We start from the raw sequence: 13,860 nt of genomic DNA, 5'->3' as shown, positions 1-13,860 counted from the left end.
AAAGAAAGAAAGAAAGAAAGAAAGAAAGAAAGAAAGAAAGAAAGAAATTTATTAGTAAAGAATGCATTGTTTAGACAAAGCTGTCCTAAGGAAAGTGAGTCTATCTGTAAATTTCCTAGTGTTGACCAGGAGATTCCATGTTACTGGCTAAAGGTTATTCCTGGGGGAATTCAGTTGAAACTGCAATTAGGTAAGATAGTAAGTCTTGGCTTATTGACTTGGGGCCTTAATCTAAGTGATACCATTTTGGGCCTATGGTTTTGTTTTGTTTTGTTTTGTTTTAACAGATCCTTCAAATTTGCATAGTGTCATTCCCCAAAATAATACAGCACAAAAGTTTCAATCTCTGTTAACAAACTGATTACATTCTACACTTCCCCTCCCTCCCAAATAAATAGATTATACTTCCTTTTTGGCTTGTAACTGATAACTACCCCTTTGATAAGCTTCTTTCATTCTTGAACAGGGAAAGAGAAAGCAATAAAAACTAATCTTCAGATTGCAGTGCATAAAGAAACATTATAATGTTGAATCCACCAAGGTCTGAAGTCAAATTTCACAAAAAAGAAACCCAGATCTAAGGAGACTTTTTTTTTTTTTTGGTTGTAAGTGAAACAAAAAACTGTGAAATATTAAAGCAGGACATACCTGCACATTGCCAAGTGTCCAAGAAGTTTATGTAAAGGCAGAACAGAATGTACTTAATTACCTTGAAATACTGACCACAATGGTTTGTTCTTCTCTGATAATGGATGATAGTAGTAATATGACTGCAAGTCAATCTAGGACATTTATTTTAATGTCGGTTTCTGGTGAAACTATTCTATTCATCTGAGATCTCACATTTAATTATCATACTAATAAACTTTCAGAATAAAACAGTTCATTTTATGCTTACATGGGTTTTCTTATTGACACCGTAGGAGCAAAGGGCAGGCTTCCCCTTTGGCATATTGATTATTTTAAATAAAAGTTACTCAGGAGACAGCCTATGCCAGGACACTCAGACTCTCTGTCCACCCTGAGAGCAGGGAATAAATCTCCTATGTGAAAGGTACACTCCCTGTACCAGAAAGTGAAGAGACATCCTTATCACCAGAGATGGGACTTTCTGTGCACCCTGAAAACAAGGAATAAATCTCCCATGTGAAAGGTACCCTCCCTGTATCAGGAAGTGAAGAGATATCTTTATAACCAGAGATGGGAATTTCAGGGGCAAGAAAGCTGTACAAACAATCCTTGTTACTTTTTACTAATTTACTACCCCAGTCCAAAATCTGTTTAGAATTTCTTCCTACTTGAAACTCTCAAGTTTTTTTTGTTCTGTCAATTCCTCAAAGATTTATTCTCTATTTGCCTAAAAAGTATAAACACTGCCTGTGTTGGTTATTTCTTTAGGTCTCAATTTCATTATAGGACCTCTCTGTGCACATAATAAAACTTTGGGTTTTTTCTTCTTGTTAATCTGTCTCATGTAAATTTAACTCTTAGTCCAGCTGGAAGACCTTGACAGTAGAGAAGAATTTGTTCTTCTTTTCGACATTGAAGATGCCTAGAAACTGGGGTGCCTAGGAGGCTCACTCTGTTAAGTGACTGATTCTTGGTTTCGGCTCAGGTCATGATCTCATGGTTTGTGAGTTTGAGCCCCGTGTCTGGCTCTGTGATAGCAGCACTGAGCCTGCTTGGCCTTCTCTCTCTCTCTCTCTCTCTCTCTCTCTCTCTCTCTCTCTCTCCTTCTTTCTCTGTCCCTCACTCACACCTTTCTTTCTCAAAAATAAATAAACATTAAAAAATTAGGAACAGATGTTTGTTATAGAATGTATAACACAGTTCCATAGGAGCAGCTCAATAATGTGTTTATTATATGATATTGGCAAATAACTGGTCTTTTATGATTTATTATGAATTATTTTGTTATTACTGTTGAATTGTTAATCCAATATTGTGGCCTGCTACCTTACTTTAAAATATTAAAACCTAAAAGTTAGGAATCATGGCTGTCTTTATCTTCATTCAGAGTTTTGATCTACTTATCTTACTTAGCTGATGCCTGTGAAAGCCAATGGTTGAATGTTAGTATGTTCAGACATTAATGTCTGTTTACTTTTTTTTAATTTTTAATTTAATTCTTTTTTGATTTACATCCAAATTAGTTACCACATAGCACAACAATGATTTCAGGAGTAGCTTCCTCAGTGCCCCTTACCCATTTAGCCCGTCCCCCCTCCCATAACCCCTCCAGTAACCCTCAGTTTGTTCTCCATATTTATGAGTCCCTTCTGTTTTGTCCCCCTCCCTGTTTTTATATTATTTTTGTTTCCCTTCCTTTATGTTCATCTGTTTTGTCTCTTAAAGTCATCATATGAGTGAAGTCACATGATATTTGTCTTTCTCTGACTAATTTCACTTAGCATAATAACCTCTAGTTCCATCCACATAGTTGCAAATCACAAGATTTCATTCTTTTTGATTGCCGAGTAATACTCCATTGTATATATATACCACTTGTTCTTTATCCACATTCATTGATGGACATTTGGGTTCTTTCCATATTTTGGCTATTGTTGATAATGCTACTATAAAGATTAGGGTACTTGTGTCCCTTTGAAACAGCACACCTGTATCCCTTGAATAAATACCTAGTAGTGCAGTTGCTAGGTCGTAGGGTAGTTCTATTTTTAGTTTTTTGAGGAAACTCCATACTGTTTTCCAGAGTGGCTGCACCACCAACAATACAAAAGAGGTCTTCTTTCTTCACATCCTCACCAACATTTGTTGTTGCCTGAGTTGTTAATGTTAGCCATTCTGACAGGTGCAAGGTGGTATCTAATTGTGGTTTGGTTTGTATTTCCCTGATGATGAGTGATGTTGAGAACTTTTTCATGTGTCAGTTGGCCATCTGGATGTCTTCTTTGGAGAAGTGTCTCTTCATGTCTTTTGCCCATTTCTTCACTGGATTATTTGTCTTTTGGGTGTTTAGTTTGATAAGTTCTTTATAGATTTTGGATACTAACCCTTTATCTGATATGTCATTTGCAAATATCTTCTCCCATTCTGTCGGTTGCCTTTTAGTTTTGCTGATTGTTTCCTTTGCTGTGCAGAAGCTTTTTATTCTGATGAGGTCCCAGTAGTTCATTTTTGCTTTTGTTTCCCTTGCCTCTGGAGACGTGTTGAGTAAGAAGTTGCTGCAGCCAAGATCAAAGAGATTTTTGCCTGCTTTCTCCTCGAGGATTTTGATGGCTTCCTGTCTTACATTGAGGTCTTTCATCCATTTTGAGTTTATTTTTGTGTATGGTGTAAGAAAGTGGTCCAGGTTCATTCTTCTGCATGTTGCTGTCCAGTTTTCCCAGCAGCACTTGCTGAAGAGACTGCCTTTATTCCATTGGATCTTCTTTCTTCTTTTGTCAAGATTAGTTGGCCATATGTTTGTGGGTCCATTTCTGGGTTCTCTGTTCAGTTCCATTGGTCTGAGTGTCTGTTCTCGTGCCAGTACCATAGTGTCTTGATGATCACGCTTTGTAGTATAGCTTGAAGTCTGGGATTGTTATGCCTTCTGCTTTGGTTTTCTTTTTCAAGATTGCTTTGGCTATTTGGGGTATTTTCTGGTTCCATACAAATTTTTAGGATTGTTTGTTTTAGCTCTGTGAAGAACGTTGGTGTTATTTTGATAGGGATTTCATTGAATGTGTAGATTGCTTTGGGTAGTATCGACATTTTAACAATATTTGTTCTTCCTCTCCAGGAGCATGGAATCTTTTTCCATTTTTTTTGTGTCTTCTTCAATTTCTTTCATAAGGTTTCTATAGTTTTCAGTGTATAGATTTTTCACCTCTTTGGTTAGATTTATTCCTAGGTATTGTATGGTTTTGGTGCAATTGTAAATGGGATCGATTCCTTGATTTCTCTTTTTGTTGCTTCATTGTTGGTGTATAGGAATGCAACTGATTTCTGTGCATTGATTTTATATCCTGCAACTTTGCTGAATTCATGAATCAGTTCTAGCAGTTTTTTGGTGGAATCTTTAGGGTTTTCCATATAGAGTATCATGTCATCTGTGAAGAGTGAAAGTTTGACCTCTTCCTGGCTGATTTGGATGCCTTTAATGTCTGCTTACTTTTTATTTCTCCTAAACCCATTGAGAATGCCCAGTTAGTTTATATCTGAAGCTTCTTGTTATAGCTGGAAAAAAAGATCATGTAAGTAGGAATCATTAGGGGGGAAAATAAGAGCCTCATAATGGAATTTTCAAAGCTGAAATGCTTATAAAAATATGCCAGCCTGAGAATACAGGAGACCAAGGCTTTGGGCATTATACATTTAAGTGCATGAAAAAACCTGTGCATTCTTCAAGGTCCCATTCCATTATTATTATTATTATTATTATTATTATTATTATTATTTTAATGTTTATTTATTTTTGAGAGAGAGAGAGAGAGACCCAGTGTGAGCAGGAGAGGGGCAGAGAGAAAGGGATACACAAAATCCAAAGGAAGTTTCAGGCAGTATAACTAAGATGCAGTATAACTTAGCAGGTTTAAAAAGGTTTTTTAAAATTGTACAACATAGCGTAGATACAAAAGATTATAATAAAAACATATTTTGTAAAAATACATGTATACATGTTTCATATAAAATATAAAAGATAGTATGAAATATTATATATGTATGCATATGTATACTATAAGTGTGTGTGTATATACATACAGACATGTACAGTTTTAGGAACAGTAGCAAAATGAACAACTATGGTCACATCCAAGCCCAAGACCTGGAACATCACCAGGATACCGGAAGCATTCTGTACATTCCTCAAATCTTATCCCTCTCCTTCCCTGCCACTGACCCCACCCTGCACCCACTTTAATCCTCATCCTCAACTCAGTCTCAATCATTCATCATTTATCTTGGTAAGTTTACGCCTATGAGTAAAATCCTCTTTAGTTTTGCTGGGTTTTGAATTGTGAGTAAATGAGATGATGTATAAATATGAATTAATTCTCTCACTCAGAAATATGTTTGTGAGTTTAATCTAGGCTGATTCATTTTTACAGATGACTGCTATTCCATTTTTTGGCAACATTTATCTATCCAGTCCACTGCTGGGTGATAATTTGGGTGGTCAGTTTTGCTAGTATGAACAATACAACTGTCAACATTTTTGGACAACTCTCTGGCTACACATGTGTAAGAGAAACTCTGGAATGAATATGTAGGAGGGGAATTACTCCTTCATAGGGTATATACATCTTCAACTTCATCAAACAATGCTATTTTTCAAATGGTTGTACTGATTTATTCCACCCATGAGCAATTTATGAATGTTCCTCTTCCTCCCTCTACTGGCCAACACTTGTAATTGTCATACTTTTAAAATTGTTGACAATATAAATTGGTATCTTACGGTGATTTTAATATGCCTTTCCCTTATTACAAATGAGAGCGAATATCTTTTTACACGATTATGAGCCATTTGCATTTTGCCTTATGTGAAATTCTACTTTTTCCCCATTTGTACTATTATGCTATTTGTTATTTCATAAAAGCTTCTAAAAACATGTTTTGTGTACTAATCATTTGTCATTTATATATACGACAAAAAGTTGTATCTGTGGTGTTTCTTAAAATAACTTTTCTATAGTATAATGTTTTTCTGATGTCTAGTCTTCTCAAAATCATAAAAATACTCTGTATTGCCTTCTAAAAGTTGGATAGTTTGTCTTCTATGCTTAGAACTCAGACATGAGTTTTCTCTACAATGTGAGGTAGATATTCACTTTTATCTTTCACATATGGATAACCAGTTGTGCCAGCACCATTTAAAAAAAGTCCATCATTTTCCAATCTCTGCCATAAATCAAGATAACACATGCAGGTTTGTTTCTAGACTCTATTTTTTTCCTCATCGTCTCGTCCATCTGTTCATACGTATAGCAGTGCCACACTGGCTTAATTACTATAGCCTTGTAAGTTCTTGATGAGCGGAAAGGCACGTTCCCTAACATTGTTCTACTTGAGGAGTGTTTTAGCCCTTCTTAACGTATTCGTATATACCTTAGAATCAGCTTGTAGATTTGGGAATTTTGAGTGAAAGTGCAATTGAATTTATAAGTCATTTTGGGTAGGGGTAGTTGATGCATCTTTAAAAGAACACATCTTCCATTTTGAGAACTTAGGAGAGTTCATAAATTGAAGTCTTTTTTTTTACAGTTTATTTATTTTGAGAGGGAGAGCATGCACATGACTAGGGGAGGGGGAGAGAGAGAGAGAGAGATTGGAAGAGAGGGAGAGAGAGAGAGAATCCCAAGCAGTGCAGATGCTCTGACAGCCAGGAGCCTGACACAGGGCTCGAACTCTCCAACCGTGAGATCATGACCTGAGCCGAAATCAAGAGTCAGACACTCGACCCACTGAGCCACCCAGGCATACCATAAATTGAAGACTTTAAGTAACATTTTAAGTTTTCACCTTGCACATTACATGTTAATCTTATTTCTAGAGACTTGCATCCAGGTGCTATTTAGTTTAAGCAGTGTCTGTAAGATCGCATTTCCTGAGTTTTGTGTATTATTTTTATGCCCATCAGTCTTCTAATTATGTATCTTTTAATTATTTTCCATCTTTCACATAAACAATTATGTCATCTGCTTCAAATGGCAGTTTTTTCCCCATTCATTATAAATGTTTATATTTTTGTTTTGTTTTTTTTTTCCTAGCCTTACTGCACTGGTTAAAATTTTCAGTACAAGCTTGTATATAGAAGTGATGATAACAAGTACTTTTGGTTTTTTTTCAACAAACTTCTTAAACATTTCACCACTAAGTGTAATACTTATTGTGGATGTTTTATAGCTTTTTGAGGTCAAGGAAGTCACTTGCTATTAATAATTTCTTTTTTTTAAATACATATAAATATATATATTTATTATAAATGTAACATTTATTTTTCAGTTTTTGAGAGACAGAGAAAGACAGAGTGTGAGGGGGAGAGGGGCAGAGAGGGAGACAGAATCGGAAGCAGACCCCAGGCTGTAAGCTGTCAGCACAGAGCCCAATGCCAGCCTGAATCCACGAACCATGAGAGCATGACCTGACCCGACGTCCAACCAACTGAGCCACTCAGGCGCCCCAAATAATAATTTCTTAAGAGTTTCTTTCTTTCCTTTTTTTTTTTTTTTTGATTTTTAAAAATTTTTTTAACGTTTATTCATTTTTGAGAGGCAGAGACAGAGTGCGAGTGGGGGAGGGCCGGAGAGAGAGGGAGTCACAGAATCTGAAGCAGGCTCCAGGCTCTGAGCTGTCAGCACACAGCCCGTTGCGGGGCTCGAACCCACGAACCCGTGAGATCATGACCTGCGCTGAAGTCAGATGCCTAACCGACTGAGCCACCCCGGTGGCCCAAGAGTTTCTTTTTAAACCGTGATTATTGAATACATTATTTTTAAATCCTGGAATTTCCGCTCTGAGTTCAAACTATGGTGAGCTGGTCCTGTGTGAGCTTAATGAACTTCTGAGGACTCTGGTGATGTAGGTGGAGCCCTGTGGTCTGTGCACAGCAGTGGAGGCTTCAGCATTACTTTATTTTATTTTAACATTTTATTTATTTTTGAGACAGGGAGAGACAGAGCATGAACAGGGGAGGGTCAGAGAGAGGGAGATACAGAATCTGAAACAGGCTCCAGGCTCTGAGCTGTCAGCACAGAGCACGACGCGGGGCTCGAACTCATGGACCGCGAGATCATGACTTGAGCCAAAGTCAGACGCTTAACCGACTGAGCCACCCAGGCGCCCCGCTTCAGCATTATTTTAAATGGGAGCTTAAATAGGAACACAGGACACTTTCTTTGTGATTTGGACAACATAGGCTCTCCCTACTCAGTAATAAACTAGATCTTAGTGAGATTCTGGAGGCAGAACAAACAAGCAAACAGAAATAGACCAAATAAGACTGCTAAACAATGTATGAAGGATAGTTTCTGGTGGCAGCTTGGGAGATCCACGTGTAGGTTAGCAAGCCTACCAGGGAAACTTGTGCATAGAACTACATGTATTATGTACATATTACATACATAGTAATAAGTGCTTTCTGATGGCTTATTGCTGAAAGGGTTCTGTCTTAACATTTTAACTGACATTACTCATAGTGAATGGTAGAAAATTGTGACAGTCCAGACAAAACACTGTATCCTCAATATATGGTTGGTGCAACGTCTGAGACAAATTTGGTTGGAAGCTCATGTATTTTATAATTATTTTTAAAAGCCAATAAATAACATTAAATCACTTCAGAATTTTAAATGAACCAATTTTTAAAACGCAGTGCTCCCAGTTTTAGTAATCCAAATGGTCTCCTTTCAGAGTTGCACGGAAAGATGCTTGACTCCTGTGGATATAGTATTAAAAAAGATTGAAGACCTTTACGCTGCTTGCCAAGGTATCCTGAGACAAAGTCTTTCTTCTTAAGTAGGACTGATATTTAGTTATTTATTTGCTTATTTATTTATTTATTTATTTATTTATTTATTTTCAGAGAGAGAGCTGTGAGCAAGCTGTGTGCAGAGAGTGAAAGAGGGAGAATCTTTAGTGGGCTCTGTGCTCAGTGCTCACTGTGGAGCACGGCACAGGGCTTGATCCTATGACCCTGAGATTATGACCTGAGCTGAAATCAAGAGTTAGATGCTCAACCGATGGACCCACCAAGTAGGTAATATTGAAACAAAAGCTCTGCTACAGATCTGAAAGAATTGTGACTATACCTTTCATGTAATGTGGCATGTTCTCTTATAATTAACCCTATTGAACATGTAAGTGACTAAAACGGCCATCAGTGGTCTTATGCAGACCAAAACAAAGGTATTTCAGCTAAGAGATTCTGAGCAAAATTTCCTTTCTTTTCTCCCCCCTTTGGATGAAATCTTTTAACTTCAAGAAGTGTTGCTGGAAGTCCAACTTCAAGCTCAGTTGACAAATCATTGGGTAGAAATGGGATAATGAGGGCAGACTCTGAGACCAGGGTTGAAGTACAAGTATGCACTTGGGAGGTGCAGGGGAGGCCAGCAGAGAAGTGTACAAAAACAACACTGAGATGGTGCATTGTTAAATCAGATGCCACCCTGGGACATCAACTGAGGTCCTCCGGCAGCTTCCCTCTATTGGAAGAAGATCTGAGGGATGTACCACCGTGGTCATCAGACAACATGCATCAGACAACAAGCATCAGATTCAGGAATCCCAACAAATCACATGCAGGACAAACAGAAAGAATTCCACAATTTACCGCTTCATAGCATAACATGAGAACACGGAGAACAAAGAGAAGATTTTGTAATCAATACGTATAATCTTCTGTGGATCAATGCCCCAGGGAAAAGGCATAGACAAACCAGTTCAGTCCAGTCTCTGGATAGTATATAACAATTAACCCAACTGCTAAGTCCGTTATAAAACTGAACTGATCTGGATCTGGGTTTTGTTTGGTTTGTAAAATAAATGCAATTATTTACAATAGAAGATCAATCATCAAAATCTTGTGTTAGTCACAAATCTATTTTGAGATGGTTTCTATATTTTTTTTGGAGGACTGGAGTGGAAAAAAGGGTTAGTAGACTTTCTCTAATTTTAGCTTACTTGCTTTTGTGGTCTCATTCTGTATACCTAATGACACTTGTTCTAACATTCTCACTTGGATCTTTCTATTTAAACTCAGTGAATATTCATTCTGTAACTTTGTAAACACACTCATAAATATTAAGCCTGTATTACCCTTGGCAATGGTCTTCTCCTCTTTGTATAGTGTTGCAGGGAGGTTGTACAGGATTAATAATAGTTTAAAAAAAGTTTAAATGCAAGTCCTGGTGCAGGCAGGCTCCATTCACAGATCAGACTCATTGCTATGTGAACTTGAACAAATTACTTAACTGCTTGCAATTTCTGTTTTCTCACTTTGTCCTGATGAAACTCTATACTCTAGTTACATCAAATCATTTCTTGGTTCTCTGAAAATACCACTTTCTGTTTGGGCTCAGGGTCTACCAGATGCTGTTCCCTCTAACTAGAACATCTTTCACCTCCACACCTCCTAGCCCTTCCATCTGGTTCATTTTTTACTTATTCTTCAGCTCTTAGTTTATAAATCACCTCTTGCAGGAGGCTTATTCTGAGCCCTCAAAGTATCAGTTAGCTGATGAAGTGTCATAATAACAATCATTTCATTTTCACCCTGACTTGCTAGTGAGAGCAAATCCGGCAAAGGGAAGTCCATTGATTTGCTCAAGGTTATCAGGCCTGTTAAGGGCAGAGCTAAGGCATGACGCCAGGGTTGTTCTCTCCTTTTTCTTTCATTATTTCTGCTTCAGTTAGCAAGGCCAGCTACACCCTGATTGCACCTGCCTCTGTGGAATGTGGAGACTTCCCTCCACAAAGAGACCCTCTGTATATTTCTGGGTGAGGTGCATTTCTTCTCCATGACATGGTAATTCACCAGGCCGTCTAAGACATCCTGACTGCTACTCCGTGCCAGCTCTATGCACCTCCCCTCACTGGGTCATCAAATGCTTTGATCTTAATCTGGATTGATGCCTATCTCCTGTATTTTCTCCTTGCTGCCAGTATTAACATGTAACCACTGTGATTTAGTTAGCTCTCCCAGAGTTCACATGGGGAACCCACTGCTCCTCTGTTTCTCTGTTTTGCTTTATTAAGCAAATTCACTGAGCTGCCTAAGCCAGGGACCTCAGTTTCATCACAGATTGACCCTCTCTCTCTGCTTTGCATCCAACAGGGCTCTGGACCCTGTAATGTCTACTCCCTTACTTCCTCCTCTCCCTTCCCTGTGAAATTGCCTTAAATATGCCCCTCATTAGCTGTCACTGGACCATTGATGTAACTTCCTAACTAGTCTCCCCGGTCAATCTTACTCACTGCAAAGTGATTGTTCTCCAGAGCAGACCTTAAAAAGTGGTTTTTCTACTTGAGATTCTTCAGTGGCTGTTCATCACGTGCAGGCAATATCACCGAGCCTAGGTTGAGTATTAGTGGCTTGAACAACAGCAATTTGTTTTTCTCATAGTTCTGGAGGCTAGAGGGCCATGGTCAAGGTATCCTTAGGGTTTTCTTCTGAAGCCTTTCTCCTTGGCTTGTAGATGGTCATCTTTTCCATGTATGCTTAGTGGTTGCCTATTTGTGGCATTCAGTTGGCAGTCTTTTTGACTCACATACTAAGCTACATCTTCCAATGCATTTGTAATCCTATTATATTATATACTGGTGTCTTATCCCAAACACCACTCATTTCTCATTTCACTTTTCTTCTTTCCTTTATTTTTTTAAATGGGTTTTTTTTTTTTTTTTTGAGCTTTGTAGACATCATAACAGTAAGTGTGTGATCTTATTTTATTAGAAGTCTTAAAAATCTAGGGGCACCTGGGTGGCCCAGTTGGTTAAACATCTGGCTCTTGGTTTCAGCTCAGGTCGTGATCTCACGGTTTCGTGAGTTCAAGCCACGCATCGGGCTTCACACTGAAGAAGTGGGGAGCCTGCTTGGGATTCTTTCGTTCCTTCTCTCTCTGCCCCTCCCCTGCTCACTCTCTCTGTCTTTCTCTCAAAATAAATAAATAAACTTAAAACAATTTTTTTTTTAAGTTTAAAAAATCTAGAATGGATGTTTAATCCATTTTTAACAATGACCATGGACAATTTAATCAACTGCCAGCTTATTGATATAGGTGCCTAGTATGTGCTGAATAATTATTTAATTACATCTTAAATCACTGTATTTATATATTCATAAGTAAATGCAACACTGTCTTCACCGTTAGGTGCTTTCAGGTATGATTCCCAAAATTACTCATTTTCACATCATATCAGTTAAAGGCCTTCAATAAAGAGCATCATGGGGATGTGGTTTGTTCTCTTCCAGTTTTAGATGCTAAGAAAGGGTTTCATTTCTACTCCAAAGGTGTCTCATAGAACCAATTGATATACTACAATTACTTGTGTATACTAATAATGTTATAGCTATCAGAATATAATAGCCTGGAGACAATGGATGAAATAATAACAATCATAAGTACAAGAGCAAACCACTCCTTACCTTGTTATTTAATAAAGTGGTAGATTTAAACCAAGAACCTCATTTGTGGCTTGTATTAGGAATGAAATTGCCCTTTGGAGTTCTTTTCAGGGGCTGAATATTCATTCTTTTAAATTAATTCTTTTTGTTTTCTTAATTTTTTTTAAGTTTATTCATTTTTGAGAGAGAGAGAGAGAGAGAGAGAGAGAGAGAGAGAGAGAATGAGCAGGGGAGGGGCAGAGAGAGACAGGGAGACCCAAAATCTGAAGCAGGCTCCAGACTCCGAGCTGTCAGCACAGAGCCCGACACGGGGGCTCAAACTCACGAAACGTGAGATCATGACCTGAGATGCTTAACCGACTGAGCCACCCAGGCACCCCTTAAATTAATTCTTTAGGCTGAGGTTTTTTTGAACACAACATGATGATGGCAATAAGGTACTTTAAGTGGAAAAAAGAAGTCCTGCTTTGAAAGGGTCATATATGTGAAGTTCCTGGAAAGAAGAGGGCATGGGTTAAGGATAGGACTATTATAGCAACATAGACTTATGTGCAAACCCCAACTTTGGCATGTATTAGCTGTGTGACTTTAAAAAAAAAAATTTTAATGTTTTTATTTATTTTTGAAGGAGAGAGAGAGACAGAGCATGAGCGGGGAGGAGCAGAGAGAGAGGGAGACACAGAAATCAAAGCAGGCTCCAGGCTCTGAGCCGTCAGTACAGAGTCGGATGCGGGGCTTGAACCCACAAATTGTGAGATCATGACCTGAGCCAAAGCCGGAAGCTCAACCGACTGAGCCACCCAGGCACCCCTCTGTGTGACTTTGAAAATGTTATTTGAGGGGCGCCTGGGTGGCGCAGTCGGTTAAGCGTCCGACTTCAGCCAGGTCACGATCTCGCGGTCCGTGAGTTCGAGCCCCGCGTCAGGCTCTGGGCTGATGGCTCAGAGCCTGGAGCCTGTTTCCGATTCTGTGTCTCCCTCTCTCTCTGCCCCTCCCCCGTTCATGCTCTGTCTGTCTCTGTCGCAAAAATAAATAAACGTTGAAAAAAAAAATTTAAAAAGAAAATGTTATTTGACTTCTAAGAGCCTCAGATTCTGTCTCAGTAAAATGAGAAAGAAAATAGTTACTCCCTGTAAATCTTTATAAAGTTGTTGTAACGATTAAATAAAGAAAAGGTGATTCATGTAATAAGATACCTACAGTACCAGAAATATTATGTCTTCAATAAATATTAGTAAATACTGTTTAAGTATAATTGTTAACATTCACATTAACTCTCTTCCCTTTATCACTTGCGTCAGTTAAAATCTACATACAATTCATCTGTGCCAAGTGGATTTTAATAAAAGTACAGGCAGGGGCGCCTGGGTGGCTCAGTAGGTTGAGTGTCTGACTTCGGCTCAGGTCACGATCTCATGGTCTGTGAGTTCCAGCCCCGCCTCGGGCTCTGTGCTGACAGCTGGGAGCCTGGAGCCTGCTTCGGATTCTATGTCTCCCTCTCTCTCTGCCCCTCCCCCACTCATGCTCTCTCTCTCTCTCTCTCTCTCTCTCTCTCTCTGTCAAAATAAATAAACATTTTTTTAAAAAATTAAAAAAAAAATAAAAATAAAAATACAGGTAATTCCACAAACAAGGCTCAAAACTCACTGTTTACCATCTATTTCATTGTCCCCTCTACCTAAACACGAATACATTGTTATGTGACAAGGTAAAGCTGAATTGGAATGTATGTATAGTTTCTTTTCCCTTTGGGAATATACCATAAGACCACCAGGTAAATTATTTTTTAAAAA

This window comes from Herpailurus yagouaroundi, unplaced genomic scaffold, assembly GCF_014898765.1.
Source record: "Herpailurus yagouaroundi ecotype Mexico unplaced genomic scaffold, PumYag 28, whole genome shotgun sequence".
Classification (NCBI taxonomy): domain Eukaryota; kingdom Metazoa; phylum Chordata; class Mammalia; order Carnivora; family Felidae; genus Herpailurus; species Herpailurus yagouaroundi.
Note: the sequence above shows the minus strand (reverse complement) of the source record.